The sequence below is a fragment of the Callithrix jacchus genome, chromosome 9, assembly GCF_049354715.1.
Source record: "Callithrix jacchus isolate 240 chromosome 9, calJac240_pri, whole genome shotgun sequence".
NCBI classification, from domain to species: domain Eukaryota; kingdom Metazoa; phylum Chordata; class Mammalia; order Primates; family Cebidae; genus Callithrix; species Callithrix jacchus.
Window position 1 is genome coordinate 18,219,193 of NC_133510.1, and position 27,316 is coordinate 18,246,508.

Here is a 27,316-nt window from a genome sequence, read left to right on the forward strand (position 1 = left end):
TAGGAATCAAGGCAAGGAGCCCTGTTAGAAACAGTGAGTATTGGTGTTTCAGAGTAAGGGAGCACACATGGAAGGCTAGCTTTCAGAAATTTAGGAAATGGAGTAAGATTTGGTGACTGGATGTGAAGGTGGAGAGAATTTTCAATCCCAGGATTACCTTTGGCACCTGCAGTGATCGCAGGGCCATTCGTTTACCAACAGAAAACACGGTAGGGATGATGTCAGGGGTAGGAGAGGTTGAATTTTTGGGGGGGGAGGGGATGAAGTCTCACTGTGTCACCCAGGCTGGAGTACAGTGGTGTGATCCCAGCTAACTGCAATTTCTGCCTCCCAGCATCAAGCGATTCTCCTGCCTCAGCTTCCTGAGTAGCTGAGACTATAGGTGCCCGCCACCAAGCCCGGCCAATTTTTTTGTATTTTGAGTAGAGGCGAGGTTTCACTGTGTTAGCCAGGATGGTCTTATCTCCTGACCTCGTGATCTGCCTGAATTCAATGACTGATCCAGTACATCAAATCATCAGTGGACCATCCACAGGTTTTGTGTCAAGAGCAAGGTGTAGGGTAAAGATCCTGACGTAGCAGTCACTGTTGCATAAGTGACCACTGGAGTTTTCATAGAACGTGAAACTGGTAAGAAGTAGCTACAGGTGACAGAAGATTAGAAGGCTTCAAAATAATGAAGAGTAGGCATGGAGATGGGAAGAAATTGACAAAGAAATGTCTCATGTGAGCCAAGGAAATGAAATGCTTTCATCAGAGTATAATTAATGCACAGGGTAAGATGGGGTTTGGCAACTTGAAGGTATCAGTGCCTTCAGCCAGGCTGATTTTAACGTACTTTAAAATCAGGCGATTTTCAACACCCCCCTCAAAAAAATAAACTATAAATATGAATAACATAGCAAAACAGGTCATTAAGCTAGTGCCAGATGATTAATCAATTATATACCTATACTCTGTATTAGGTACTCAATATATCAGTACCTAATACAGAGTAGGCTCTTGTTTATTGTTGATCTGCACCAGATAGAGAACCTCAGTGCTACATAACTGGAAATTATGTTTCTAAAAAGGAGACAGGTGGGGCAGGTTAGGGGGCTGGTATATGACACTATAAAAATATACACTAGATAAGAAAAAAGTATACAATAGCGGTAGACAAATGCTCACTTTAATCACAATTCTAAATTAATTGTTTTCACATTAACATGGATATTTCAATAAACCAAGAAAAACTGAGTTAAGTATTATATATTTTTTAAGTTAACATGATTTGAAATTTTTTATTAAAAATTGATCAGAAGCTAGTTGAAATTTTCACCATGAATATGAAATATTAATTGTTTTTCAACATAAATTGTTTTTTAACATAAATTCAAATCTAAGCTTCCTGAAAACCTGTATTATCTAATATCACAATAGGGATGACTAAGTGCTTGACAACTGCTTTCTAAAGAATTTAACAAAAAGTTACTACTTGAAGAAACAGCTTTCCCTTGTTCATATTTACAACAAAAAGGGTAACATTCTCTGCAGAGCTCTCATTTTATCATGAAATGTGGACAATCAGGAACAGGTGAATGTAGTGGCATCAAGAAAAAGAGCATTTCAAAATATATCCACTTTTATTAAAGGTTTTGACAATGAAGATTTAATAAAATGTCTTTAAATTCTATTTGCTATAGAATAACCATCTACATAGGAGATGCATCCATAAAACCACAACCATTTTAGTGTGTAAAATATTTCCAAATTCATACTATAAAAAGATTTGGCTAAAATACAAAAAACCTTTGCAATAAAACTGACAAGGTAGCTTCAGTAGCATATAAGATTTCAGAAATGTCTTCTGAAAAATAAGAATGTTTCCTCTGCTACATAAAACTGAACAGTTAAGGTGCTATAAACTAGCTAAAGCCAGAAAGGCACATCATGTAACTAGAAAAGAACAGCATGTGATGTGGACTTCCTTCATGTAGAACTGATAGAAAAATAGAATATGCTTTTCACAAGGAAAGGCATGAGAAGACAGTTCTTATAAACAAAACTCACTGAAGGCTTAAAGAGCTTTACAGAGAACATAAACTTAAAATAGCTAGAGATCATTTATAGGACATGGTAATGGATTCCTTTATATGACAATACCTGCCCCAAATATAAACACAAATTAAATATAAACACCCTTGTAAAGCTGCAATTCTCTCAACCAAACATTCCTCTGGTACCACACTCAGCTGCTAGTGGCATTCGGATGCAAAGGTTTAACTCGTGCTAATCTGGACAAGCCAAGACGGAGACTCTGATTCGGAGACTTCACAGACACTACTGCCAGTGGGCTGCTGCTATTTCTGCTACCTCCAGATGCCGCTGAAAGGAAACATATGATGTGATGCTGATGATGTCAGAAATCTCTTAACAAAGATTAATTTAACAAACAAGAAGCAAAAAAGAAAAAAGGTAGTTGAGCATTATTCTCATTATTCTGCTTTCCAGAGTCTATCAAACAACAGACTAAATCAAAAGAACGAAATGTGCTAAAGAGCAGAAATAATACAATATTGCCTATTTCCAAACATCCCAGAAGTCAAGGTAATGACACTTAAACTTCAAGAAAGCTGAAAAAGGAAAGCTGGGAATGAATAACACTAGCTGTAAAGGCATAAAGAAATGCATACAGGCCGGGCGCGGTGGCTCAAGCCTGTAATCCCAGCACTTTGGGAGGCCGAGATGGGTGGATCATGAGGTCAACAGATCGAGACCATCCTGGTAAACATGGTGAAACCCCGTCTCTACTAAAAATTACAAAAAATTAGCTGGGCATGGTGGCACGTGCCTGTAATCCCAGCTACTCAGGAGGCTGAGGCAGGAGAATTGCCTGAACCCAGGAGGCGGAGGTTGTGGTGAGCCGAGATCACGCCATTGCACTCCAGCCTGGGTAACAAGAGCGAAACTCCGTCTCAAAAAAAAAAGAAATGCATACAATGATAATTTCTGAAGTCAAAGAAAAAGCAAATGCATTTTAAAGGTCCTTCAATTTTTACAAGTAGTCCTTGAATAGTCTAGTTTTCAATTATTACATACCGTTTAAACTGGCAAACATTGTTTTTATTTACTTATACTAGTTTCATTTATACTATTACCCTAATGTAGCAATTATTTCCATCTATTTCAAAATTATCCCCATTAATATTCACAGTTGATGGTGACTGTAGTTGCTCACCTACACAACAGTATTATAAATTTAAAATAAATAATTACACCTGCTACCCTGTAACTCGGACTATACTGCTTTATCGTTTTCTAGTTTGAGAGATATAAAATAATATTTTATTTTAATTTACACTTCTTTAATTACCAGCAAGACTGAAATTCTTCCTATTTTCTAGTCATATTAATAGTTCTTGGGGACACTGGTATATTTATGCCACTGGCTGATTTTACTTTTGGGATCTTGGCGGTCTTCTCCAGTTGTATAAGATAGGTAACAAACTGGCAATGTGTGGGCCAAATCTAGCTCTCAGATATATTGTTTGGTTCACATGGTGCTTTTAAAAAAAGTCAACTTACAAAGATTAGCAGATTTCATATTAAAATCTGAATTTCTGGCTACTCTTGAAAACAAAAATCAGATCTAGAAATACCAGGCCCATAATCCTTAATCCTTTATAAGACAGAGCTGAGTAGCAGCTGCTTCCTTCCAAAGGGTTTGTGCTCCTGAGTCCAGCAAAATTCCTACTCACCCAAGTCTACTGCATGTGCCCAACTCACCCATTACATCACTTGCCTGACCTTGTCACATACTGACTTTATAAGCACTTTGTGCTCTATGATATTAACTCTTTATCCATCATTCTACTGTTTCCTTGTATGTTTTTTATTATGCTCCTTTTAAATTTCTACAGTTATGTCATTTCTTTTACATTTCTTTCATTGGGGAAGCACTATTTATTCTTGGAAATATACTAAGTATTACTCTTTGAATTTTATGACATCATTATTTCAGTAATTAACCTTCCCTCCTTTCCTTCTCCAAAGAGCTTTTAGGTCCTCATTAAAAATCTTAGAATTTGTAAACCAGAATGCACGTTAAAGATTACATCTGTTTCCAATATTTCATATGATGAAATTAAGACTCTGTTAGTTAAGTAATCATGGCAGCCTCACAGTTCAGGCCTAAAGCTGAATACTAGTCATCAGGGGAGTGACGACTGTGGATGAATCAAAAAAGGCCACTCAAAAGAAAAACAGGAGTAGAATTGGAAGGGCTTAGGAGAGGGAACATATGAATAAAAATATACCAGGCAGAGGAGGATAAAAAGAGGCCCTGAGAGAGTAAAACATATAACCATTCAAAAGTGGGCAAAGGATATGAACAGACACTTTACGAAAGAAGACATATATGAGGCCAACAATCATATGAAAAAATGCTCATCGTCACTGGTCATCAGAGAGATGCAAATCAAAACCACATTGAGATACCATCTCACGCCAGTTAGAATGGCGATCATTAAAAAATCTGGAGACAACAGATGCTGGAGAGGATGTGGAGAAAAAGGAACACTTTTACACTGTTGGTGGGAGTGTAAATTAGTTCAACCATTGTGGAAGACACTGTGGCGATTCCTCAAGGCCTTAGAAATAGAAATTCCATTTGACCCAGCAATCCCATTACTGGGTATATATCCAAAAGACTATAAACTGTTCTACTATAAGGACACATGTACACGAATGTTCATTGCAGCACTGTTTACAATAGCAAAGACCTGGAATCAACCCAAATGCCCATTGATAATAGACTGGATTGGAAAAATGTGGCACATATACACCATGGAATATTATGCAGCAATCAGAAATGATGAGTTTGTGTCATTTGTAGGGACATGGATGAATCTGGAGAATGTCATCCTCAGCAAACTGACACAAGAACAGAAAACGAAACACCGCATATTCTCACTCATAGGCGGGTGATGAAAAATGAGAACACATGGACACAGAAAGGAAAGTACTAAACACTGGGGTCTATTGGGGGGAAAAGGGGAGGGCCAGTGGGAGGGGGCGGTGGGGAGAGATAGCCTGGGGAGAAATGCCAAATGTGGGTGAAGGGGAGAAGAAAAGCAAAGCATACTGCCATGTGTGTACCTACACAACTGTCTTGCACACTCTGCTCATGTACCCCCAAACCTAAAATCCAATAAAAAGTTAAAAAAGAACAAACAAACAAACAAAAAAACATATAACATGTTTGAGAGACAAAAAGTGTTTCACTGAATGGACAGTTTCACTGAATTAGAGGGTCCATGGATGAGAGAAAGTAAAGACAAGACTGGTTAGGAAGGCAGCAACAATTTGGGCCTGGATTAGGGTTTTAGTAATGTCAAGAAGGGTGAAGTTTAGAGAATTCTTGAAGGATCCATGAGGCTTGGCTGTGGAGCAAAAGAAAACAAAGAGAAGCGAAATTTGTAAAAGTCAGAGGTTGACTTTGCTAGAGCATTTGCTAAATGCTAGAATTGCCACATATAGATCCCAAGGCTTCAGTCAGACTATGGAGGTCAAGCAGGTCTTGGGCAAAAGATGTGCTGCCAGAAATACATATATCAGGAATCTCAAATGTTTATACTCTCTAACACTGTAATTATCCTACTAGAAATTTTATCCTGGGAAAATAATCAGTAATGTGCTCAGAGATTCCTGAAATAAGGACATTTGTGCTTATTGCAATCTTACTTACAGCACTAAAAATCATAAACCTGGATGTCTAACAATAAGGGAATGGTTAAATAAATGCAGCATGAAGAATATGTAATAATATAGGGAAATGCTCACACATGACATTTATAACTAGGAAAACAATTTACCAGTGATAATTTTCCAAGTTACTGCCCTTGATAAATATACCATACCTGGTGGGACCCATTTAGGTCTCTTATTTTCAGCTGAAGGACTGCGTATTTGTAATAGTTTGCTAGTGACATCTGAAGAAAGAGAATCCTTTTTTGGCGAGGAATGAGATTCTGATTTGACAGCAGCTGGAGCAGAGTCTATCGAAGTCACTTATTTGAAAAATAAACGTAAAAAAGTTTGTCATTCAGGAAGAAAAAGTAAGTTTAGCATGTATGTATAAAAATTATAAAGTTACATAATCATATAAAAAATAAACTTATTAATCAACAAACATGTACTGACAGCCTAAGAACAGCCATCTTTTATAAGCATTAATATACCGGGTAGTGGGTGGGCATATCACACACATTACCTTTAACCTTTTACAACAACTCCAATACAGATACTAATCTCCCCACTATCAGAGAAGGAAATAGAGACGTTAAGCAGTCTTAACGTGCACACCTGTAATCCCAGCTAAAGGCATGCACAGTGTGGTGGCTGAGGCAGGAGAATCACTTGAACCTGGGAGGTGGAGGCTGCCGAGAGCCGAGATTGTGCCACTATACTCCAGCCTGAGAGACAGAGCGAGACACTGTCCCCACCCCCGACAACACTGTAAATGTGAAAATGGAAAAAAAAATTGGAGACAGTGAGTGGAAACACCACTTTAGACAGGCTCTCAGGAAGAATGTCAGGGCCTGAGATGTCACAGATGCAACTCCACCCCCACAGCCACATAACATTTGTTGAAAGTGAGGCAGAGGGAGGTCAGAAGACTTGCTGGGGAAAAGTGGGGCAGGGCTGGCTCTTCAGAACCAGGAGCACCTCCCAGAGCCGTACTTTCTGTCTGCCCCAAGCAGGGAGCCTTGTCTGTCCAGAAGAAAGTTTGAGAGGAATGCCAAATGTGGGTGAAGGGGAGGAAGGCAGCAAAACACACTGCGACGTGTGTACCTATGCAAATGTCTTGCATGTTCTGCACATGTACCCCACAACCTAAAATGCAATAAAAAGATAAAAAAATAAATCAGGGTCAGAGCGACTGGTGCTATTTATAATAAAAAAAATCTAACTTGTGTGTGGTATGCCCAATAAATATTATTCTCTTTCTCCTCAAAAAAAAAAAAAAAAAAAAAAAAAAAGAAAAGAAAAAGAAAAAGAAAAAAAGAAAGGCAGAGAGGCCACCATTGTCTAGGGGCTTGCCCAAGTCATGCCTCAAACCCGCAGGCAGGCATCTTTCCCCTGCAAAACCCCATTGTCCAGATGAAGATCTGCCACTCGGAGAGGCAAGCCCAGCTCTAGCCCAGGGGATGAGGAGGCCCGCAGCTCAGAGCTCTGGGTCAGGTCTCATTCCTCACTTGGATCAGACCCATAGCAAGTCATGCAGCCTCAGCATTAGTCTCCTCATCCGTGAGTGTAGATACCGCCCCTACCAAGGCTGACCTGGGCATTACATGAAATGGTGGAGAGCCGGTCACAGTGGCTGGCCTGGGTAAGCAGCTGTTATATCTGCCAACATCGTTGCTACAGGCCTCTGCCTCTCTGCTCTGAGTGAGATGGTCTGGGTGACTGCTGGCAGCAAGTCCTGCCCACCTGAGCCCTCTTGGTCTCTGGAACCTCAGGCAAGAAGTCAGCTGAGGTTGCCCCTTCTCTGGTAGGTTCCAGGTCCTGCCTCCCTCTCAGGGTCCCTGACCTCTGTGCAGGCAGAGTGGGTGTCAGGCTACTAGTCTCTCATTTATTGATTCTTTAAATATTAGCTGTGCATTAGTTGTGCATGTGTTATGTGCCAAGCACTATGCAGGGCACTCAGGGTTGGCAGAGTGGAGTGAAAGCAAACCTGATCTCTGCTCTCATGAAGTTCCCTGAGTTGTAGGGGACACAGACTGTTTTCTGTTTTTGTTTTTTGAGACAGGGTCTTGTTCCGTCGCTTAGGCTGGAGTACAGTAACATAATCACAGCTCACTGCAGCCTTGAGCTCTCAGGCTCAAGCAATCCTCCCACCTCAGCTGCCCGAGCAGCTGAGACCACAGGTGTGTGCCACCACACCTGGCTACTGCTTTCAGTTTTTGTAGAGACAGGGTCCCACTAAGTTGCCCAGGCTGGTCTTGAACTCCCTGCCCCCAAGCACTACTCCTGCCTCAGCCTACCAGTGTTGGGATTACAGGTATGAACCACCATGCCTATCCTGGATGCAGGCTTTAAACAAAGAGTCACACCAATAAGAAGAGCTGTGAAGGTCAGGGCATGACCCCAGACGGGCGAACACTGCATTGGAGGTCCAGGAAGACTCTCCCGACAAGGCAACCCTGAGCCAAGATAAGGATAAGAGGGAGCTGATCACATGGAAGAGGGAACAGTATTCCTGGCAAGTGGAACAGCATGTGCAAAGGCCAGGTAGTAAGAGGGGCTTCAGGGACAGTCTATGGCTAGAGCAGAGTGATTGAGGGCATGTGAAATGAGAGGCGGCCAGGGTGGCAGGCAGGGACTAGCCCAATCAGTCATGGAAGGGATGGGACTTTGGTCACTGTTCCACATTTCCAGATGTTTACTGTGTGCCAGGCTTGGTGCTAAATGCTTTTCTGAAGTATCACACTAGATTCTCACATAGGTAGGACAGCAACTGTTCTTCACATTTTAGAGATGAAGGGCTTGATCTCAGGTTAGATCCCTCAGCGGAGAGCCCACAGTGAGGAAGCAATGGGACCTGTGACGGCAAGGCCTGTGTTCAGAACTGCCAGGCTACACAGAACTCAACTCACTACAACCTCCTGAAGTGGGTATGATTATTCTTCCCACTTTGCAGAGGAGGACATGGGCCCACAGAGCTTGTAGGTGGAGTTGAGCCTGGGAAATCTGGCTCCAGAGTGTCCACGGTCTCAACCACTGGCTCACATGGCTTCTTAGGAAGCAGGAGAAAAGGCAGCTCAGGCCACCATGTGAAAAGAGTGGAGCGGGGACAGTGGCGTGACTGGGACCATGCTGTGATGGAGTCCAGTGGACACATTCAGGATGAGGTGAAACATGCTGGCCCCGGTGAGGGGCTAGATGGAGCTGGGATGAGGGGGAGCCAGGTGAACTTGGGGTTGGGTTGGTGCTGCTGGAGGGTGTGCGGAGTGTCTCTGAGGTGAGGCCAGGTGGGGTGGGAATGCCATGTTTGGTCTGGGACATGGAGCATTTGGATGGCTATGGGGCAGTGCAGTGGAGAGTCAAAAAGGCTGCTCAGACCCAGGTCTGGCGAGATGGAGGCTGGAGGTGGGGTGAGCCGTCTAGGAGAAGGACAGAGTGGGAAGCAGAGGCTCTCGACTTGGCTTTCTTGCCAAAGGAGGGATCTGAAACAGAAAACTGTGGAATCTAAGCTGGAGAGGAAAAAAGAAGGAGAATGAGAATGCACAAGCATGGGACAGAATAATATGCATTTCTTTGGCTCCTCTGTACCTGAGTCTTCTAAAGCTGTGGGCAGATGACCCCCGGGACGCTGCAGGGATGCCAGCTGGGAGCTGAGTGCAGCTCTGCTGCCTGGGCATGGCCTGGGTGAGGGTGCATACCCTCGCCTGTGATTGCCAGGGAGCATGAGTGATGAGAACAAGGTGGCTGACAGGGTGAGGCCCAAGCCTGGAGCTTGCTCAGGTTGGGGGGGTCTGGGACCTTTGAGGGGGTCTCAGGGAGCTTCCCCAGCCCTAAGGGCACCATGAACTGCTTCACACTGACCTGGGCATACACGGCTGCATGATCTCTCGCTCACTCTCTCACATGCAAATGTAGACCATACAGCCATCCTGCCCACAGATCCAGAAAGCCCAGGACACAACAGAGCTGTAGTGCCTGCCTGACTCCCACACACAACAGACCTAGCCCAGGAACATGCAGCCCAGTGGCAGAAGCCACTCACCCGAGCCCTCACTGCCTGAGGACCCCCCAGCCTCTGGCCTCATTTTCCCCCCACCCTTGTCAGCCAGCCAGGGGGACAGAACAGGCCTGGATCTAACCCAAGGCCCAGACTCAGCCTGACACTGTGTGAACTCAAGGCCTTCCCCACCTCACCCAGGGCCAGAGCCCTTGCCTGTAAAGTGGAAGTGGGAATGGCCACCACCCAGGTAGAAACCCTCACTTAGGGCCTCACGGCCAGGCATCAGGGCTGTTGGGAGAGGGGCCAAGGAGCCCTTGCCTGTCTTGGTATCCCACCATCACCAGGAGGGGGCTGCGTGGGCATCACACCCCTCACAGATGAACAAAGGGAGGCAGCGAAGGGCCTCAAGGTGAGTTAGGGGCAAGGCCCCAGCTCTGCTGCTGCCCCTGCAGTCTGGGATGGGAGGGTAGCTAGTGGCCAACCCCAAGGACTCAAGGCTAGGGTCCTGTGGCCTGCTCCCAGCCTGCATGCCGCAACATGGGGGTCCTCTGGCTGGCCCAGGAGCACGATCGGCCCAGCAGAGCAGCTCGGTGTTATGGGGAAGGGAGGCCCAGCCCACCAGGCCAACCGCCTGGGGCCCCATGTATATTTAATGATGTCTATTATTCCTGTTTTGTCTCTAGAAAAGACTGAGCAGCTGACAGCGGAGCTGCAAACAGCCCAGGACCCGGGCCTGGGCCTGCTCCATATTCCAGCTGGGCCCTAGGCCCCCCTGGAGCTCTCTACCTCTCCTGACAGCCTCACAGAACCTGCTGCATCCCTCCGAAAAGGCACACCTCCTCCGGGAAGCCTTTGCTGCTGCTCACAGGTCTTACATCTAGGCTCTGCATTTAAAAACTGTGCAACCTGCACCAGCTTCCAAGGGACAGTAGAATACCGTGGGGTGCCGGCACTGTCCCTGGCACATTATAGGTACTCAACGAGCCCCTGCCAGCCCCTCTCCTCCTGGCTTCTGAGGCAACAGGAAATGGTCAGCCACCTTGTTCTCATGGGGGAGCCTCCCTGCCACCCAGATGGTCACAAAGGCCTCCTGGGATGCTGCCCACCTTGGCAGCCAGGTCCCTCTGGAGGGGCCAGTCTGGGCCTGACACCCATGACCAACTCCCTGGGTAGAGCCTGCCTGTGCCTGGCTGAGGAACCCTGCATTCTCCTTGCCACCCATGGCCTGGGGCTGCCCTGGGGATCCAGGCTCCACCCTCTCCAACTCCCAGGCCCACTGCTACCCTCAATGCTTGACCTGTGCCCACCTGACTCAACCTGGCTACTGTTCAGCAAGGTTACAAAGTCTTCTCAGTCTGGACAGGAATGGTTTTCAATCCTTTATTTCAGAAAAAAGAGCCAGGAGAACTGGGGACTTAGAAAACAGATTCTAAACTCAGAAGTCCCTGGCCCAGGTGTGTAGAGCCAGGGTCTGGGGGTTTTGTGCTGGGCAGGAGCTGCCCTGGGAGGGTCAGAAAGAGGGAGGCACTTTATGACACCCCTTAGGCTGTGGAGGGTGTCAGCTGGGCCTTTGAAGCCACTAAGCTCTGCTTCCAAGCCTGGAGAGCCTTGAGTGGAAGACACAAGGGGGTTTCTTCCTGGAAGGGCCCCCACCCCGAGTGTCAGAGAAGTGTGTGTATTTGTATTTTTGTTTGGGTGTTTGTGTGTCCCAGTAGGACCGACGCCCCCAGGGAGATGAGGCAGGTGGGCGGGAGGCCTGGCAGGCGCCATTCCTTCTTCACGATCTGGATGACCTTCTCATGCTCCATGGTGTGGGTCAGACCCACCCGCTGCGAACTGTACTTGGTGCTGGTGCCCTGGGTGAGGAATGGGGGCAGAGGGGTCACCTCAGCCTGGACTGGCCAAGGGCAAGGCCAAGAAAGATATCCCCGGGGTGTGTGTCCTGGGGGTGAATGCTGGCATAAGGTTAGGGCCCCAGGCAGCAGGACGTCTGCAGTCGTCTGACCATCCCTGACCTCAAAGGTGGGGGAGGGCCAGGCACAGTGGCTAATGCCTGTAATCCCAGCACTTTTGGAGGCCTCATTTAAGCTCAAGGCCTGCAGGTCCACTTCCCTGACAGAGATGGGAAGGTGGCTGATTCGGGCCTACAAATGGGTCTTACATTTTACTCAGCTTGCCACTTGTGAGTGTCTGAAGGGATTCAGGAGGGTGATCGTGAGTCTTCTTGGCTCCTCCTGCTGTGATCTCAAGCCTAGGTCTTAGAGAGATGGGACATTGCATGGCCTCATTTGTTCAACACCTCCAGGGTGGCACCCAGAGACCTGGGGCTGGGCTTTCAGAAGGAATGAATGCATGAGACCAGATTACAATCCCAGCCACCACTGTCATAAGGGGCTAGAGGGACAGTGTCCCTTGCTTCCATGATACAGATCCCAAGAAGAAATCAGCTTGAGGAAAATAACACCTGGGAAAGCAACAGCCCAAGCACAGCCATGTGACCCAACACTTGGCCACCACCAATGCCTGCAGGGTCATGTTCATGTGACAGAATTCTGGAAAGAGAAAGGCAGCCTCATGCTCCCTGAGCCAATAGCACCTCCTCTGGGGCCTGTGCATGCCCGCTCCCCTATCTGGGATGCTCCCCACCCCAACTCCTCACTGCCAGACCTGCTAGTTCTACAAGCCAGCTCAGGTGGCCTCCTTGAAACCTGTCCTGTCTTCTGTGTTGAGCCAGTGCCATTCCCCACTCCTTGGCTGATGCCTGAATGGCATGGGAGCAGGGTTACTGGCATCTATGCACTACAGGCAGCGTGCTCAGTGCCCTACATGCTGGACTTCATCCAATGTATCTTCCTGATGACCCAGGGGGGGCAGGCAGCACATCCCACCTCACAGGAGAGGCTGGAGGTATAGCACATGGCTAGGAAGTGGTACTGCAGATGCAGCCCCAGACTGTCCAACTCCAGAGCCTGTGTGTCATCATCTGAGATTGAGACCAGCAGAGCCCACCCCTGGCCCAGGGCACCTCAGGCAGAACAGCGCTCCAAGGGGCACACAGAGCTCCCACCTCCTGTTAGGGCAGGTCTTGTCAACTCACCATGTGCTCCACTGAGGCCCCTTTCCGGAGGATGATGGCGTCTGTCAAGTCCGGCCTCTCTGCAGGGCGAGATGGGGAGAGCGTCAACCACACACGAGGACCCACACTGCCACCTCATGATTCTGCCCGAGGGAAGAGATGGCTGCAGAGGCTCTTTCAGTCTCCTTGCCTTGCCCTAATGTCCCCAATATCCAGCACGCCCTCCACATATATCCCTGCACCATCTTCTACAAGCCTGACTTGAACACAGTGACTCAAAATAAATCAAAGTCCAGGATCACACTGCCTGCCACCCATCTGCTGTGAAAGCACTGACAAAGACCAGGATCTAGACTGAATGGGCAGGACCCAAAGGGATGTTGGAGTCTCGTGAGGGAAACTGTAGCTCGCTCCTTGCTGCCAAGGTCAGCTGTCGGCCCTGAGGATGGCAGCCCCTCTAAGGCCTGGGACACAGCAAAAGTAGTGGAGCTGAGGCTGTGCTATGGGATGGACACTGCTCTTTGTGGTGGTGACAACAATCACGAAATGGTCCTTGTACTCAGGCCAGGACCCTCAACCACCATTGGCACTTTCCAGCCTCTTGGTCCCTGAGCTCTCTGTACTGTCGGCTGAGCTTCACTGTGAAGCTGCAGAGCGCCGGCTTCAAGCCAGGAAATCAGAAAAGGGAAGCACCTGAATCAGTCTGCCCAAGGGAGGAACCTGCCAGGTGGCGCTAGCAAGTGAACAAACAGCCAGTGTGGGTTGTATCCCTGGGACCCACCCTGCAAAGGAGGGCAGGAATTAGGTGACCAGAGCCTGAGAACATTAGTTCCTTTCCCCCCTTTGAGCTGTGATCAGACAGAGGGCCTGAGCTTTCGGGCCTATACAGGCTGCCAGGGGCTGGGGAGGAACCGAGTCCCCAGAGGTTGCTGCAAGGAAAATTCAAAAGTTGAGCCTGTAGACATGGCCAAGAAAAGGAGCTGGGCCCCAAAACACCTACCTGAAGACGTTCTGGGCCCAGAGAGGATGCCATCAGGCCAATGCTGGGCCCGGGAGGGCCACCGGGAGGCATCAGATTGGCCCCATGTGGCCACGGAGAGGAAGCTTTGGGCCTGGACAGGCCGCCGGGAGGCAGGAGCTGGCTCGGGAGAGTCTGTGATAGGCGAGCTGGGCTCAGGAAGACCCCTGCGAGGGAGCGCCTGAGCCTAGACTCAAGGCAAGAGTGAGGCGAGAGCTGGGTCCGGAGAGGTTTGCCACAGGCATGAGCTGGGCCCCAATGGGCCACTGTGAGGGAAGCACTGGGCTCCAATGAGCCACTGTAAGGAAAGCACTGGGCTCCAATGAGCCACTGTGAGAAAAGCGCTGGGCTCCAATGAGCCACTGTAAGGAAAGCACTGGGCTCCAATGAGCCACTGTGAGGGGGACGCTGGGCTCCAATGAGCCACTTTGAGGAAAGCGCTGGGCTCCAATGAGCCACTGTGAGGGGGACGCTGGGCCTGTGGATGCAGCCAGAATGCAGGCAGGCAGGCAGGATCTCGGTGTGGGGAAGCTATCAGCAAGCAGCAGCTGGTGCTGGGGAGGCTGCAGAGAATCCAGAGCTGGGTCCAGAGGGGCCAATGTCAGACGGTAGCAGGGCCTGTCAAGGCCACTGGTAGGCAGAATGGAGGCAGAAACCCCACTTGAGAAGCTTCGGGCCAAACTGAGCCTCAACTGGCCAGTGTGAGGGAGGTGCTGGACCTGTGGATGCAGCCAGGATGCAGGTAGCCAAGACCTTGGCCTGCGGAAGCAGTCAGCAGGCAGCAGCTGGGGCTGGGGAGGCTGCGGGGACTCCAGAGCTCAGCCCTGAGGCCCAGTCCTGCTTTGTCCTCCTGCTGGCCTCGGGAAGCCCAAGCATTGGGTCATGAAGTCTGCGTCTGCAGGTCCAGCTCCTGCCCTCCCGGCGGCACCCCCCAACCTGGGCGCAATACATCATCACGTGGTCCCCTCCGGGGCTAGGTCCTGCATCCCAGTGGCCCCATGGGGCCCAGGTCCTGTTCCCATCAGGCAGTCACTCCAGGAGGCCCAGCCTGTGCCTCCCTACTGGCAGCCTCACGAGGCCTGAACCTTCTCCTGGCCACATCAACTGGCCCAAGTTTTGCGCCAGGCAGCCTCTTTTGGCTCGGCCTTTCGTCTGTCGACCCGAAGCTTCCTCAGGTGGGGCCTTCTAGGTGTCCCTTCTGTTGAGGCCACCGGGAGGCAGAAGGGACGCCCGAAAGGTGCCACCTGAGGAAGCTTTGGGCCGACAGATGAAAGGCCTCCAGGAGATGGCCAGGAGCCGAGCCAAAAGACGCTGCTGGGGACCAGGTGCAGTGGCTCACGCCTGTAATCCCAGCACTTTGGGAGGCCGAGACGGGTGGATCACGAGGTCAGGAGATCGAGACCATCCTGGTCAACATGGTGAAGCCCCGTCTCTACTAAAAATACAAAAAATTAGCTGGGCATGGTGGCGCGTGCCTGTAATCCCAGCTGCTCAGGAGGCTGAGGCAGGAGAATTGCCTGAACCCAGGAGGCAGACATTGCGGTGAACCGAGATCATGCCATTGCACTCCAGCCTGGGCAACAAGAACAAAACTCCAACTCAAAAATATAAATAAAAAAATTAGCTGAGCATGGTGGCCCGTGCCTGTAATCCCAGCTACTCAGGAGGCTGAGGAAGAATTGCCTGAACCCAAAAGGCGGAGGTTGTGGTGAGCCGAGATCACGCCATTCTACTTCAGCCTGGGTAACAAGAGTGAAAATAGGTCTCAAAAAAAACAAAAAACAAAAAACAAAAAATTAGCTGGGCATGGTGGTGCATGCCTGTAATCCCAGCTACTGAGGAGGCTGAGGCAGGAGAATTGCCTGAACCCAGGAGGCAAACATTGTGGTGAACCGAGATCATGCCATTGCACTCCAGCCTGGGCAACAAGAGCAAAACTCCATCTCAAAAAAACCAAAAAAAAAATTAGCTGGGCAGAGTGGCGGGTGCCTGAAATCCCAGCTACTCAGGAGGCTGAGGAAGGAGAATTGCCTGAACCCAAAAGGCGGAGGTTGTGGTGAGCCGAGATCACACCATTCCACTCCAGCCTGGGTAACAAGAGCGAAAATAGGTCTCAAAAAAAAAAAAAAAATACAAAAAATTAGCTGGGCATGGTGGTGCATGCCTGTAATCCCAGCTACTCAGGAGGCTGAGGCAGGAGAACTGCCTAAACCCAAGAGGCAAAGGTTGAGGTGAGCCCAGATCAGGTCATTGCACTCACGCCTGGGTAACAAGAGAAAAACTCCATCTCAAAAAAAAAAAAAGAGGCTGCCAGGGGCAAAACTTGGGCCCGTAGACATGGCCAAGAGGAGGATCCAGGCCTGGAGAGGCCGCCAGCATGGAGGCAGAGGACGGGGCTCCAGGAGAGGCTGATGGGAGGCAGGAGCTAAGCCCAGGGAGCCTTTGGGAAGCATGAGCTGGCCCTAGACGGGCCCATGTGACAATGTTTTGCACCCATGGGGAGGAGATGCCAGGAGAACTGGAGCTGGGCCTGGAGAGGCCGAATTGAGAACCCAATGCTTGGGCCTGTAGAAGCCAATAGGAGGAGTCCGGACCCGGGCCTGGAGAAGCCGACTCTGGGACATCTGAAACCTGTAGGAACCCTGGCTGGGCAGAAGCTGAGCCCGGAGAGGCCAGCGTGAGGCATGAGCTGGGTAGTCTTGAGAGCCTGAGTCACGGGCCTGAGCTTTCGGGCCTACAGAGGCCTCCGGGAGCTGGGGAGGAGCAGAGTCCACAAAGGTTGCTGCGAGGTGAGATTGGAAGGTTGGCCCTTAGAAGCCGCCGGAAGGAGGGGCTGGGCCCCAAGAGGCTGACCTGAAGACACTCTGGACAAGGAGAGGATGCCAGAAGGCCAACGCTGGGCATGGAAGGGCCGCCTGGGGCCACTGGGAGGCTACAAGCTGAGCCTGTGAAGACAGGCTGCCACAGAGGCAGGAGCTGGGCTGAGGAGAGGCCACGATGAGGCCACAAGATGGTTCTGGAGGGTCCACTGAGAGGCGGAGGCTGGGCCCGGAGGGGCCTAGCACAGGCAAAAGCCAGGCCTGGAGAGGCAGGGCCCGGAGGAAGCTTCGGGCCTGGACAGGCCGGTGGGAGGCAGGAGCTGGCCAGAGAGTTTATGAGAGGCGAGCTGGGCCAAGAAAGGCTGGTGCGAGGGAGGACTTGGGTCCAGACTCAAGGCCAGCACCAGGCGAGAGCTGGCTCCAGAGACGTCCTGCAAAGGCATGAATTGAGCCTCAACTGGCCAGTGTGAGGGAGGCACTGGGCCTGTGGATGCAGCCGGGATGCAGGCAGGCAGGCAAGATCTTGGCCTGCGGAAGCAGCCAGCAGGCAGCAGCTGGGGCTGGGGAAGCTGGGGGGACTCCAGAGCTCAGCCCTGAGGCCCAGTCCTGCTTTGTCCTCCTGCTGGCCTCAGGAGGCCCAAGCACCGGGTCATGACGTCCGCATCTGCAGGTCCAGCTCCTGCCCTCCCGGCGGCACCCCCCAACGTGGGCACAATACATCATCACATGGTCCCCTCCGGGGCCAGCTCTGGCATCCCAGTGGCCCCTGGAACCCAGGTCCTGATTCCCATCAGGTGGCCTCTCCAGGAGCCCCAGCCTCTGCCTCCCTACTGGCAGCCACACCAGGCCTGGCACCTCCTCCTGGTTACATCTACAGGCCCAAGTTTTGCCCCTGGCAGCCTCTTTTGGCTCGACTACTGGCCAGCTCCCAGAGGCCTTTCGTCTGTCGGCCCAAAGCTTCCTCAGGTGGGGCCTTCTGGGCGTCCCTTCTGCCTCCCGGTGGCCTCAACAGAAGGGACACTGAGGAAGCTTTGGGCCAACAGACAAAACGACTCCGGGTGCTGGCCAGGAGCCAAGCCAAAAGACGCTGCTGGGGACCAGGCACAGTAGCTTACGCCTGTAATCCCAACACGTTGGGAGGCCGAGGCAGGTGCATCACGAGGTCAAGGAGATCGAGACCATCCTGGTCAACATGGTGAAACCCCGTCTCTACTAAAACTACAAAAAATTAGCTGGGCATGGTGGTGCGTGCCTGTCATCCCAGCTACTCAGCAGGCTGAGGCAGGAGAATTGCCTGAACCCAGGAGGGAGAGGTTGCAGTGAGCTGAGATCATGCCATTGCACTCCAGCCTGGGAAACAAGAGCAAAACTCCGTCTCAAAAACAAAAAAAATTAGTTGGCCATGGTGGTGTGTGCCTGTAATCCCAGTTACTCAGCAGGCTGAGGCAAAAGAACTGCCTGAACCCAGGAGGCAGACTTTGCTGTGAGCCAAGATCGTGCCATTGCACTCCAGCCTGGGCAACAAGAGCAAAACTCTGTCTCAAAAAAAAAAAAAAAAAAAATTAGCTGGGTACGGTAGCATGTGCCTGTAATCCCAGTGACTCAGGAGGCTGAGGCAGGAGAATTGCCTGAACCCAGGAGGCAGAGGTTGCGGTGAGCCAAGATCGCACCATTCTACTCCAGCCTGGGTAACAAGAGCGAAACTCTGTCTCAAAACAAAAAGAAAAAGAAATTAGCTGGGTATGGTGGCGTGTGCCTGTAACTCCAGCTACTCAGGAGGCTGAGGAAGGAGAATTGCCTAAACCCAAAAGGCGGAGGTTGAGGTGAGCCGAGATCACGTCATTGTACCTGCACCTGGGAAAAAAGAGCAAAACTCCATCTCTTTAAAAAAAAAAAAAAAAAAAGAGGCTGCCGGGGGCAAAACTTGGGCCCGTAGACGTGGCCAGGAGGAGGATCCAGGCCTTGAGAGGCCGCCAGTACAGAGGCAGATGCTGGGCCTTCAGGAGAGGCTGATGGGAGGCAGGAGTAAGCCCAGGGGGCCTTTGGGAGGCATGAGCTGGCCCTAGAAGAACCCACGTGACGACGTTTGCACCCATGGGGAGGAGACACCAGGAGAACTGGAGCTGGGCCTGGAGAGGCCAAATTGAGAACCCAATGCTTGGGCCTGCAGAAGCCAATAGGAGGAGTCCGAAACCGGGCCTGGAGAAGCTGACTCTGGGACATCTGGGGCCTATAGGAACACTGGGTGGGCAGAAGCTAAGCCTGGAGAGGCCAGTGTGAGGCATGAGCTGGGTAGTCCTGGAGAGCCTGAGTCGAGGGCCTGAGCTTTTGGGCCTACAAAGGCCTCCAGGAGCTGGGGAGGAGCCAAGCCACAGAGGGTCCACTGAAAGGCAGAGGCTGGGCCCAGTATGGGCCTGGCGCAGGCAGGAGCTGGGCCTGGGGAAGCCGGGAGGCAGGAGCTGGCCTCAAAGAGTCCGTGATAGGCGAGCTGGGCTGAGGAAGACCCCTGCGAGGGAGCGCCTGGGCCTAGACTCAAGCCAAGAGTGAGGCAAGAGCTGGGTCCAAAGAGGTTTGCCACAGGCACGAGCTGGGCCCCAATGGGCCACTGTGAGGGAGGTGCTGGGCCTGTGGATGCAGCCAGAATGCAGGCAGGCACGATCTTGAGTCTGGGGAAGCCACCAGCAGGCAGCAGCTGGTGCTGGGGAGGCTGCGGTGAGTCCAGAGCTGGGCCCAGAGGGGCCAATGTCAGGTGGTAGCAGGGCCTGTCAAGGCCACCAGGAGGCAGAACAGAGGCCGGGAAAGCCCCACTTGAGAAAGCTTCGGGCCTACAGAAGAAAGGCCACTGGAAGCTGATCAGGAGCCGAGCGAAAAGCAGCTATCGGGAGGCAGGATGTGGTCCAGTAGACGAGGCCAGGAGGAGCATCCGGGCCTGCGGAGGCCGCCAGAAGGAAGACATAGGCCGGACCTCCCGGAGAGGCCGAGGGGAGGCAGAAGCTGGGCCCCAGGGGGCCATTGGGAGGCAGTAGCTGGCCCTGGAGGCACCCATGTGAGGATGTTTGCCACCAATGGGAAGGAGACGCCAGGAGAGTAGGAGCTGGGCCTGGAGAGGCCGACTTCAGGACCCAATGCTTGTGCCTCCCGAGGCCAGGGGGAGGAGGCAGCAGCAGCCAGGCCTGCAGAAGCCGACTCGGGAACGTCTGGGGCCTAGAGATGCCCTCGGAGGGCACGAGCCGAGCCTGGGGAGGCCACTCGTGAGGCATGAGCCAGCTGGGCCTGGAGAGCCTGAGTCAAGTCTGAGCTTTCGGGCCTACAAAGGCTGTCGGGAGCTGGACAGGAGTCGAGTCCACAGAGGTTGTTGCGAGGCAAATTTGGAAGTTGGGCCCATAGCCGCCGAGAGGTGGAGCTGGGCCCTGAGAGGCCTACCTGAAGATGTCCTGGGCCCAGAGAGGAAGTCAGCAGTCCAATTCTGGCCCCAGGAGGACCACCGGGATGCACCGGCTTGACCCGATGGGGCCATGGGGAGGCTGGGGGCGGGGCCTGTGGATACAGGCTGTCACAGAGGCAGGAGCTGAGCCTGAGCAGAGGCCACGGTGATGCCATGAGCTGGGCCTGGAGGGTCCACTGAAAGGTGGAGTCTGGGCCCGGAGGGGCCTGGTGCAGGCAGATGCCGGGCCTACAAGGGCCGGGCCTGGAGAGGAACCTTCGGGCCTGGACAGGCTGCCAAGAGTCAGGAGCTGGCCTGGGAGGGACGATGATAGGTGAGCTGGGGTGAGGAAGGCCGCTGCGAGGGAGGACCTGGGCCTAGACCGAGGCCAGTGTGAGGTGAGAGCTGGGTCCGGAGAGGTTTGCCACAGGCATGGGCTGGGCCCCAATGGCCACTGTGAGGGAGGTAGTGGGCCTGTGGAGGCAGGATGCAGGCAGGAAGGCAGTCAGGATCTTGGCCTGGGGAAGCCGTTGGCAGGTAGCAGCTCGTCATAAGGAGGCTGCAGGGATGCCAGATCTGGCCCCGGAGAGGATATTGTCAGGTGATAGCTCGGCCTGTCCAGGCCACCGGGAGCTGGTCAGGAGCCGAGTCAAAAGAGGCTGTCGGGAGGCAGGACATGGGCCTGTAGACATGGCCAGGAGTAGGAGCCAAGCCTGAGGATGCCGCCAGGAGAGATCAGAGGCTGGGTCTCCTGGGGAGGCCGACGGCGTCCAAGGGGGCCATTGGGAGGCAGGAGCTGGCCCAGAAGGGGCCCACATGAGGAAGTTTTGAGCCTGGAGAGAACACCTAGTGGGTAGGAGCTTGGCCTAATGAAGTCAGTGTCAGGCAGCAGCTGGGCCTCTCAAGGCTGCTGGGAGGCTGGCAAGAGCTTTGCCAGGGAAACCTTCATGAGGTAAGAGTTGGTCCTGGAGAGTCTATTGTCATCCAGTAGCTATGCCTGTTTAAGCCATTGTTCCTCAGAAGTTTCTGCTGGGGAACTTGAGTTGAGAAAGTTTTTGGCCTACAAAGGCCACCAAGAGCTGCGTAGGAGCTGATCCAAAGGAGGGTGTCAGGCAGGAGTTGGTCCTGGAGATGCAACTGGGAGGAAGAGCTGGACATCAAAAGGAAGTTCTGGGCCTGGAGACACTGCCAAAAAGTAAAAGCTTGATCAGAATGGCCGTTGTGATGCATGAGCTTCACCTAGACAGGCCATTGGGAGGCATTAGCTGGGCCTGCAGATGCTGCCGAAAGGCAGGAGCTTGGCCTGGGGGCACTGTGGTGAGGCACACGCTTGGCCTGGGGTGTCTGCTGTGAGGCAGAGTTTAAGCCTATTGGGGCCGACTAGAGGCAGGAGTTGGACCTGGAATGGCAGATTTGAGAAATCTGTCAGTCCGGAGAGGCCACAGAGATGCAGGAACTGGGCCTCAAGAGGCCGCCGAAAGGCATGAGCTGTACCTAAAGAGTCCAGTGTGAGACAGAAGCTGTGCCTGAAGAGGGTGACTAGAAGAAGGTTTGGCCTGGACAGCCTGTCACGGGACAGATGCTGGGTCTGGAGAGGCCACCGTGAGCTGGTCCTAATGAGGTTAGAGTGAGGCAACACCTGGGCTTGTCAAGGCTACCAGGAGGCAAGTAGAAACCGGTTCAAGGAATACCTGTGAGGCAAAAGCTAGGCCTGCAGAGGCCACTGGGAGGAAAGAGCTGGGCCTGTCCAGGTCATCGGAAGGCTCAAGGCGGGCCCGAAGAGCTTGACCTGAGGCAGTTGGATCACGAGGTCAGGAGATCGAGACCATCCTGGTCAACATGGTGAAACCCCGTCTCTACTAAAAATACAAAAAAGAACCGATGTCAGACAAGTAAGAACATTATAGTGTGTGTTGAAGTACCTGTAAAACATTGTTTCTTTGTCTTTGTAAACAATGTGTCTACTAAAAGTCCTTGCTTTCCAAAGAATATGTGGGAATAAATCATTAGAATGTATTCTTCTGTTTTTTACTTTTATCTTCCTGCCACAAGCTTACTTTAGAAATTTTTATTTTTTTAGAAAATTGAACAAGTGCTCCTTGTGGTGGATCATGCCTATAGGATGGGAGGCAGGGGTGGAAAAGTCACTAGAGGCCAGGAGTTTGACACCAGCCTGACCAACAAAGTGAGATCCAATGTGTATGAAAACATTTAAAAATTAACCAGGTGTCATCATGTATAGCTACTGAGGAGGCTGAGGCAGGAGGATCCTTAGCTCAGGAGTGCAAGCCTGCAGTGACCTGTGATTGCACCACTGCACTCCAGCCTAGGTGACAGAGTGAGACCCCATATCCTAAAACAAAAAAGAAAACAAAATAGATCACGTAGCAAGTTGTATGTGGCTTACTGTGAATATTTTTAAACTGGAAGTTCTCAGAGTAATGCTTCTAAATCTTTTGGGGTCTAGCATCCCGTTACATTTTTTAACTTTATGTAAGATTTCTAAGATTTTTTCTTTGCACAAATAATTACATTAAAGTTAAAAAATAAAACAAACTTTTAAAAATATTTTTATTAATTACATATTAATAATAAATACGTTACATGTTAATATAACTAATACGAAACAAACATTTAAAAATACTTATTACTCGTTACCTATTAATAATAAAACTGGTTGGGTGAGATGGCTCATGCCTATAACCCCAGCACTTTTGGAGGCCGAGGTGGGTGGATCACCTGAGGTCAAGAGTTTGAGACTAGCCCTCCAACATGCTGAAACCCTGTCTCTACTAAGAAATACAAAATTAGCCAGGTGTGGTGGCAGGCACCTGTAATCCCAGCTGCTTGAGAGACTGAGGCAGGAGAACTGCTTATACCCGGGAGGCAGAGTTTGCAGTGAGTCAAGATCATGCCATTGCACTCTAGCCTAGGTAACAAGAGCAAAACTCCATATTAAACAATAATAAAATTATTAAGTAGTAATATAAGTAATCCTTTTGTTTCTTTGAGACAGAGTCTCGCTCTTTTCCCAAGGCTGGAATGAAGCTTGTAATCTCGGTTCACTGCAATCTCTGCCCCACCTCCCGGTTCAAAGGATTCTCCTGTCTCAGCCTCTGAAGTAGCTTGGATTACAGGCACCTGCCACCATGCCTGGCTAATCTTTGTTCTTTTGTCTCGTATTTTTTTTTTTTTTTTGACGGAGTTTTGCTCTTGTTACCCAGGCTGGAGTGCAATGGCGCGTTCTCGGCTCACCGCAACCTCCGCCTCCTGGGTTCAGGCAATTCTCCTGCCTCAGCCTCCTGAGCAGCTGGGATTACAGGCACGTGCCACCATGCCCAGGTAATTTTTTGCATTTTTAGTAGAGACGGGGTTTCACCTTGTTGACCACGATGGTCTCGATATCTTGACCTTGTGATCCATCTGCCTCGGCCTCCCAAAGTAATCTTTGTTTTTTAGTAGAGATAAGGTTTTGCCATGTTGGCAAAGCTGGTCTTGAACTCTTGACTTCAGGTAATCTACCCACCTCATTCTCCCAAAGTGTTGGGAATGCAGGCGTAAGTCACTGCACCCGGCCCGATTAACATATTTTTTAAAACACTGATTAGTCAGGCAACAACACTGGGCAGGGGTCTCCTCATTCCCAGTGATAAAAACCCCACGGCATGGCTCCAGGGTTGCAAGGGCTGCAGAGCCAAAAGGCTCTGACTTGATATTTTTCATTACTTTATTTGTATTGCGAGACAAGGTCCTGCTTTGCCACCCAGGCTGGAGTGCAGCTGTGCACTTATAGCTCACTGCAGCCTCAATGTCCTGGGCTCAAGCCATCTTCCTGCCTCAGCTCCCCAGTGCTGGTACTACAGTTGAGTGCCACCATACCTGGCTAATTTCTTATTTTTTTTTGTAGAGTGCAGAGTCCTGCTATGTTGCCCAAGCTGGCCTCAAACTCCTGACCTCAAGAGATCTGCCCACCTCAGCCTCCTGAGTAGCTGAGACTACAAGTACACATCACCATGCCTAGCTACATTTATTTTATTAAATTTTGAAAAATATTTTTGTAGAGAGGAGGTCTTGCTATGGTGCCCAGGCTGGTCTTGAACTTCTGCCCTTAAAAGATACTCCCATCTCTGCTTCCCAGACATCTGGGACTACAGACATGAGCCACTGCACTGCACCTGAAGAGATTTCTTTAATCTAGTATCCCATATTTGGTAACACTGGGAAAGGCAGTAGAGTTTTTAAAAATTACTTAAGAATTCAGTAAGAAACAAACTCAACCTCGACCCCTGCCTTCTCTCACACCCCACATCCAGTCTGTCAGGAAATCCTGTTCACTGTCTTTACCATGTACTGAAGATCCCCACCTAGCAACTCCCTGGACTCCTCCCCTACTTCTCTCCTCTGACCAACTCTCACCACCCCCATGACCCTGGTCAGGACCACTATCATCTTCCACCTGGATGTTACCACAGTTTGACCCCCATGCTTCCACCCAAATCTTCCCAGTCTTTCTCAACTCAGCAGCCAGAGAATGCTTTTACATGAGGAGACAGATCATGTCGCCTCTCTGCTCAGAATCCTCCCACAATTCCCATCTCACAGTAAAAGCCAAAGCCCCAGCAATAACCTCCCAGGGCTTACACGATCTATACTGATCCCCACCCAGCAACTCCATGGCCTCCTCCCCTAATTCTCTCCCCATCTCCTGCTCCACTGACCTCCTTCCAGAGCCTCAGACACTTTCTTCTGTTGTTTCTGCCCACAATGCTCATCTTTCAGCACCTCGGCCAGCTCCTTCCCCTCCAAGTCTTTGCTCAATTTTCACTTAGGAGGCCACCCCTGAACTTTCTATTTAGCATTGCCATCTGTCCCCACTCACACCGTGTTCATTTTTTTTTTTTTTAAACAAGATCTCACTTTATCACCAAGGCTGGAGCGGAGTGCTGCAATCACAGCTCACTGCAACCTTGAATTCCTAGGCTCAACTGATCCTCCCACCTCAAGACTTCCTAGTAGCTGGAACGATAGGTGCATGCCATCATGCCTGGCTAATTTGTTTTATTTTGAAATGGAGTTTCACTCTTCTTGCCCAAGCTGGAGTGCAATGGTGCAATCCCAGCTCACTGCAACCTCCACCTCCCAGGTTCAAGTGATTCTTCAGCCTCAGCCCCCCAAGCAGCTGGGATCACAGGTGTGTGCCTCTATGCCTGGCTGATTTTTGTATTTTTAGTAGAGATGGGGGTTTGCCATGTTGACCAGGCTGGTCTCAAACTCATGACCTCAGGTGATCCTCGGCCTCCCAAAGTGTTAGGATTACAGGAGTGAGCCACCACACCCAGTCAATTTAATTTTTTGTAGAGACAGGGTCTCACTATGTTTCCCAGGCTGATCTTGGACTCCTGGCCTCAAGTGATCCTCCTGCCGGGATTCCCAAAGTGCTGGGATTACCAACATCACCCACGATGCTTGGCGTCAGGTTTATTTCCTCTTGCTGCTGCCAGAAACTACCCTATATTAGTCCCTTAAAAACACCACAAATCTACCAACTTACACTTCTGGGAATCAGAAGCCCAAATTAGGTCTATTAAGGCTAAAGTTGAGGTGTCAGCAGGGCTGCATTCCTTCTGGAGGCTCTAAAATGTTCCCTTGGCTTTTCCAGCTTCTAGAAGCCACTCCCATTCCTTGGATCATGGCCCTTAACTCCATCTTCAAAGCCAGAAGTGAAACATCTGCAAATCTCCCTCTCTAACTCTGCTTCCACCAACACATCTCCTGCTCCAATTCTCACTCTTCTAACCTCTTTCTTTTATAAGGATCTTTGTGGCTGCTGGGCATGGTGGATCCCACCCATAACCCCAACACTTTGGGAAGTCAAGGCAGGAGGAACATTTAAGGCCTGGAGTTTGAAACTAGCCTGGACAACATAGTGAGATCCCACCTCTACAAAATTATAAAAATCAATATTAGCCAGACATAGTGGTGTGCACCTGCAGTCCCAGCTACTTCAGAGGCTCAGGTGAAATAACGGCTTTAGCCCAGGAGTTTGAGATCAGCCTGGGCAACATAACTAAATCTCGTCTCTACAAAAATGAGCTCGGCATGGGTGACATGCATGTGTAGTCCCAGCTACTCTGAAGTCTGAGGTGGGAAGATCACTTGAGCTCAGGAGGTCAAAGCTATCGTGAGCTATGATTATATTACTGTGCTCCAGCCTGGATGACACAGGGAGAGTCTGTCTCAAAAAAAAAGAAAATAAATATATATTTGCTCTCTGTCCCTGGTTCCTGGCACAGAGCTTTGAATGCTTATAAGACCTCAGTGATAGAGGTGATAGGAGCATCTTTAGTTTTAATATTTGGTCTTGGTCCCAGCTTTCTAACACAAGAGACTCTAAGAACTTTGTGATCTCCAGTATGCTAAGAATGCATTTGGGGATGTGGTTGAGATGACTGGATGGCTGCACGCTCCTGGATTTCTTCAGGAGGCGGGCTGATTGCCAGAGAAAGCAACCACATTAGAGGCTTAGAACTTTTAGCCTCACCTGCTGAACTCCACGAGGTGAGAGAGGCTGAAGATTGACTTAATTACCAATGGCCAAAGATTTTATCAATCAGGCTTGCATAATAGAGCCTCTGTAAACACCCTGAGCAACAGGGTTTGCAGAGCTTCTGGTTGCTGAATACAGGAGGTGCTGGGAGGGCGGCATGTTGAACAGAGGGCATGGAAGCTCTGTGCATCTCCCACTTACCTTCCCCTGGGCATCCATCTTTCTTTCATTTCTTTCTCCCTTTCCTTCCTTTCTTTCTCCTCTTTCTTTTTTTTAAAGACAGGGTCTGGCTCTTTTGTCCAGACTAGAGTGCAGTGGCACAATTTCAGCTCACCACAACCTAAGTTTCCCCAGTCCCCAGCTCAATGCATCCTCACCTCAGCTTTCCTAGTAGCTGGAACAACAGGTGCACACCACCACACCTAGTTATTTATTTATTTTCATTTATTTTTTGAGAAAAAATCTTGCTCAGCAGCTTAGGCTAAAGTGCAGTAGCGTGATCTCAGCTTACTGCAACCTCTGCATACTGGGTTCAAGTGATTCTCCTGCCTCAGCCTCCTGAGTAGCTGGGATTACAGGTGCATATCAACATGCCCAGCTAATTTTTGTATTTTTTATAGAGAGAGGATTTCACCATGTTTCCCAGGCTGAACTCAGACTCCTGCGTTTAAGCGATCCTCCCAACTCAACCTCCCGAAGTGCTGG

At 50.4% G+C, this 27,316-nt stretch overlaps 1 long non-coding RNA gene across 18 annotated transcripts in view; it reads right to left on the reverse strand.

Annotated features, from left to right (window-relative positions):
* Positions 1 to 1,154: 1,154 nt before the first annotated feature.
* Positions 1,155 to 27,316, reverse strand: part of LOC103791152 (uncharacterized) — a 39,637-nt gene continuing 13,475 nt past the window's right edge. For 16 of the 18 annotated variants that reach the window (XR_013522606.1, XR_013522604.1, XR_013522597.1 and 13 more), the window contains 7 exons: positions 21,756 to 21,923; positions 13,804 to 21,249; positions 12,825 to 12,883; positions 11,889 to 11,984; positions 6,346 to 11,583; positions 5,901 to 6,050; positions 1,155 to 2,367 (listed from right to left, as the gene is read on the reverse strand). This is a non-coding gene — a long non-coding RNA (uncharacterized LOC103791152). The remainder of the gene's footprint in view (positions 2,368 to 5,900; positions 6,051 to 6,345; positions 11,584 to 11,888; positions 11,985 to 12,824; positions 12,884 to 13,803; positions 21,250 to 21,755; positions 21,924 to 27,316) is intronic. The other 2 variants (XR_013522592.1, XR_013522595.1) reach the window with 2 other exon arrangements.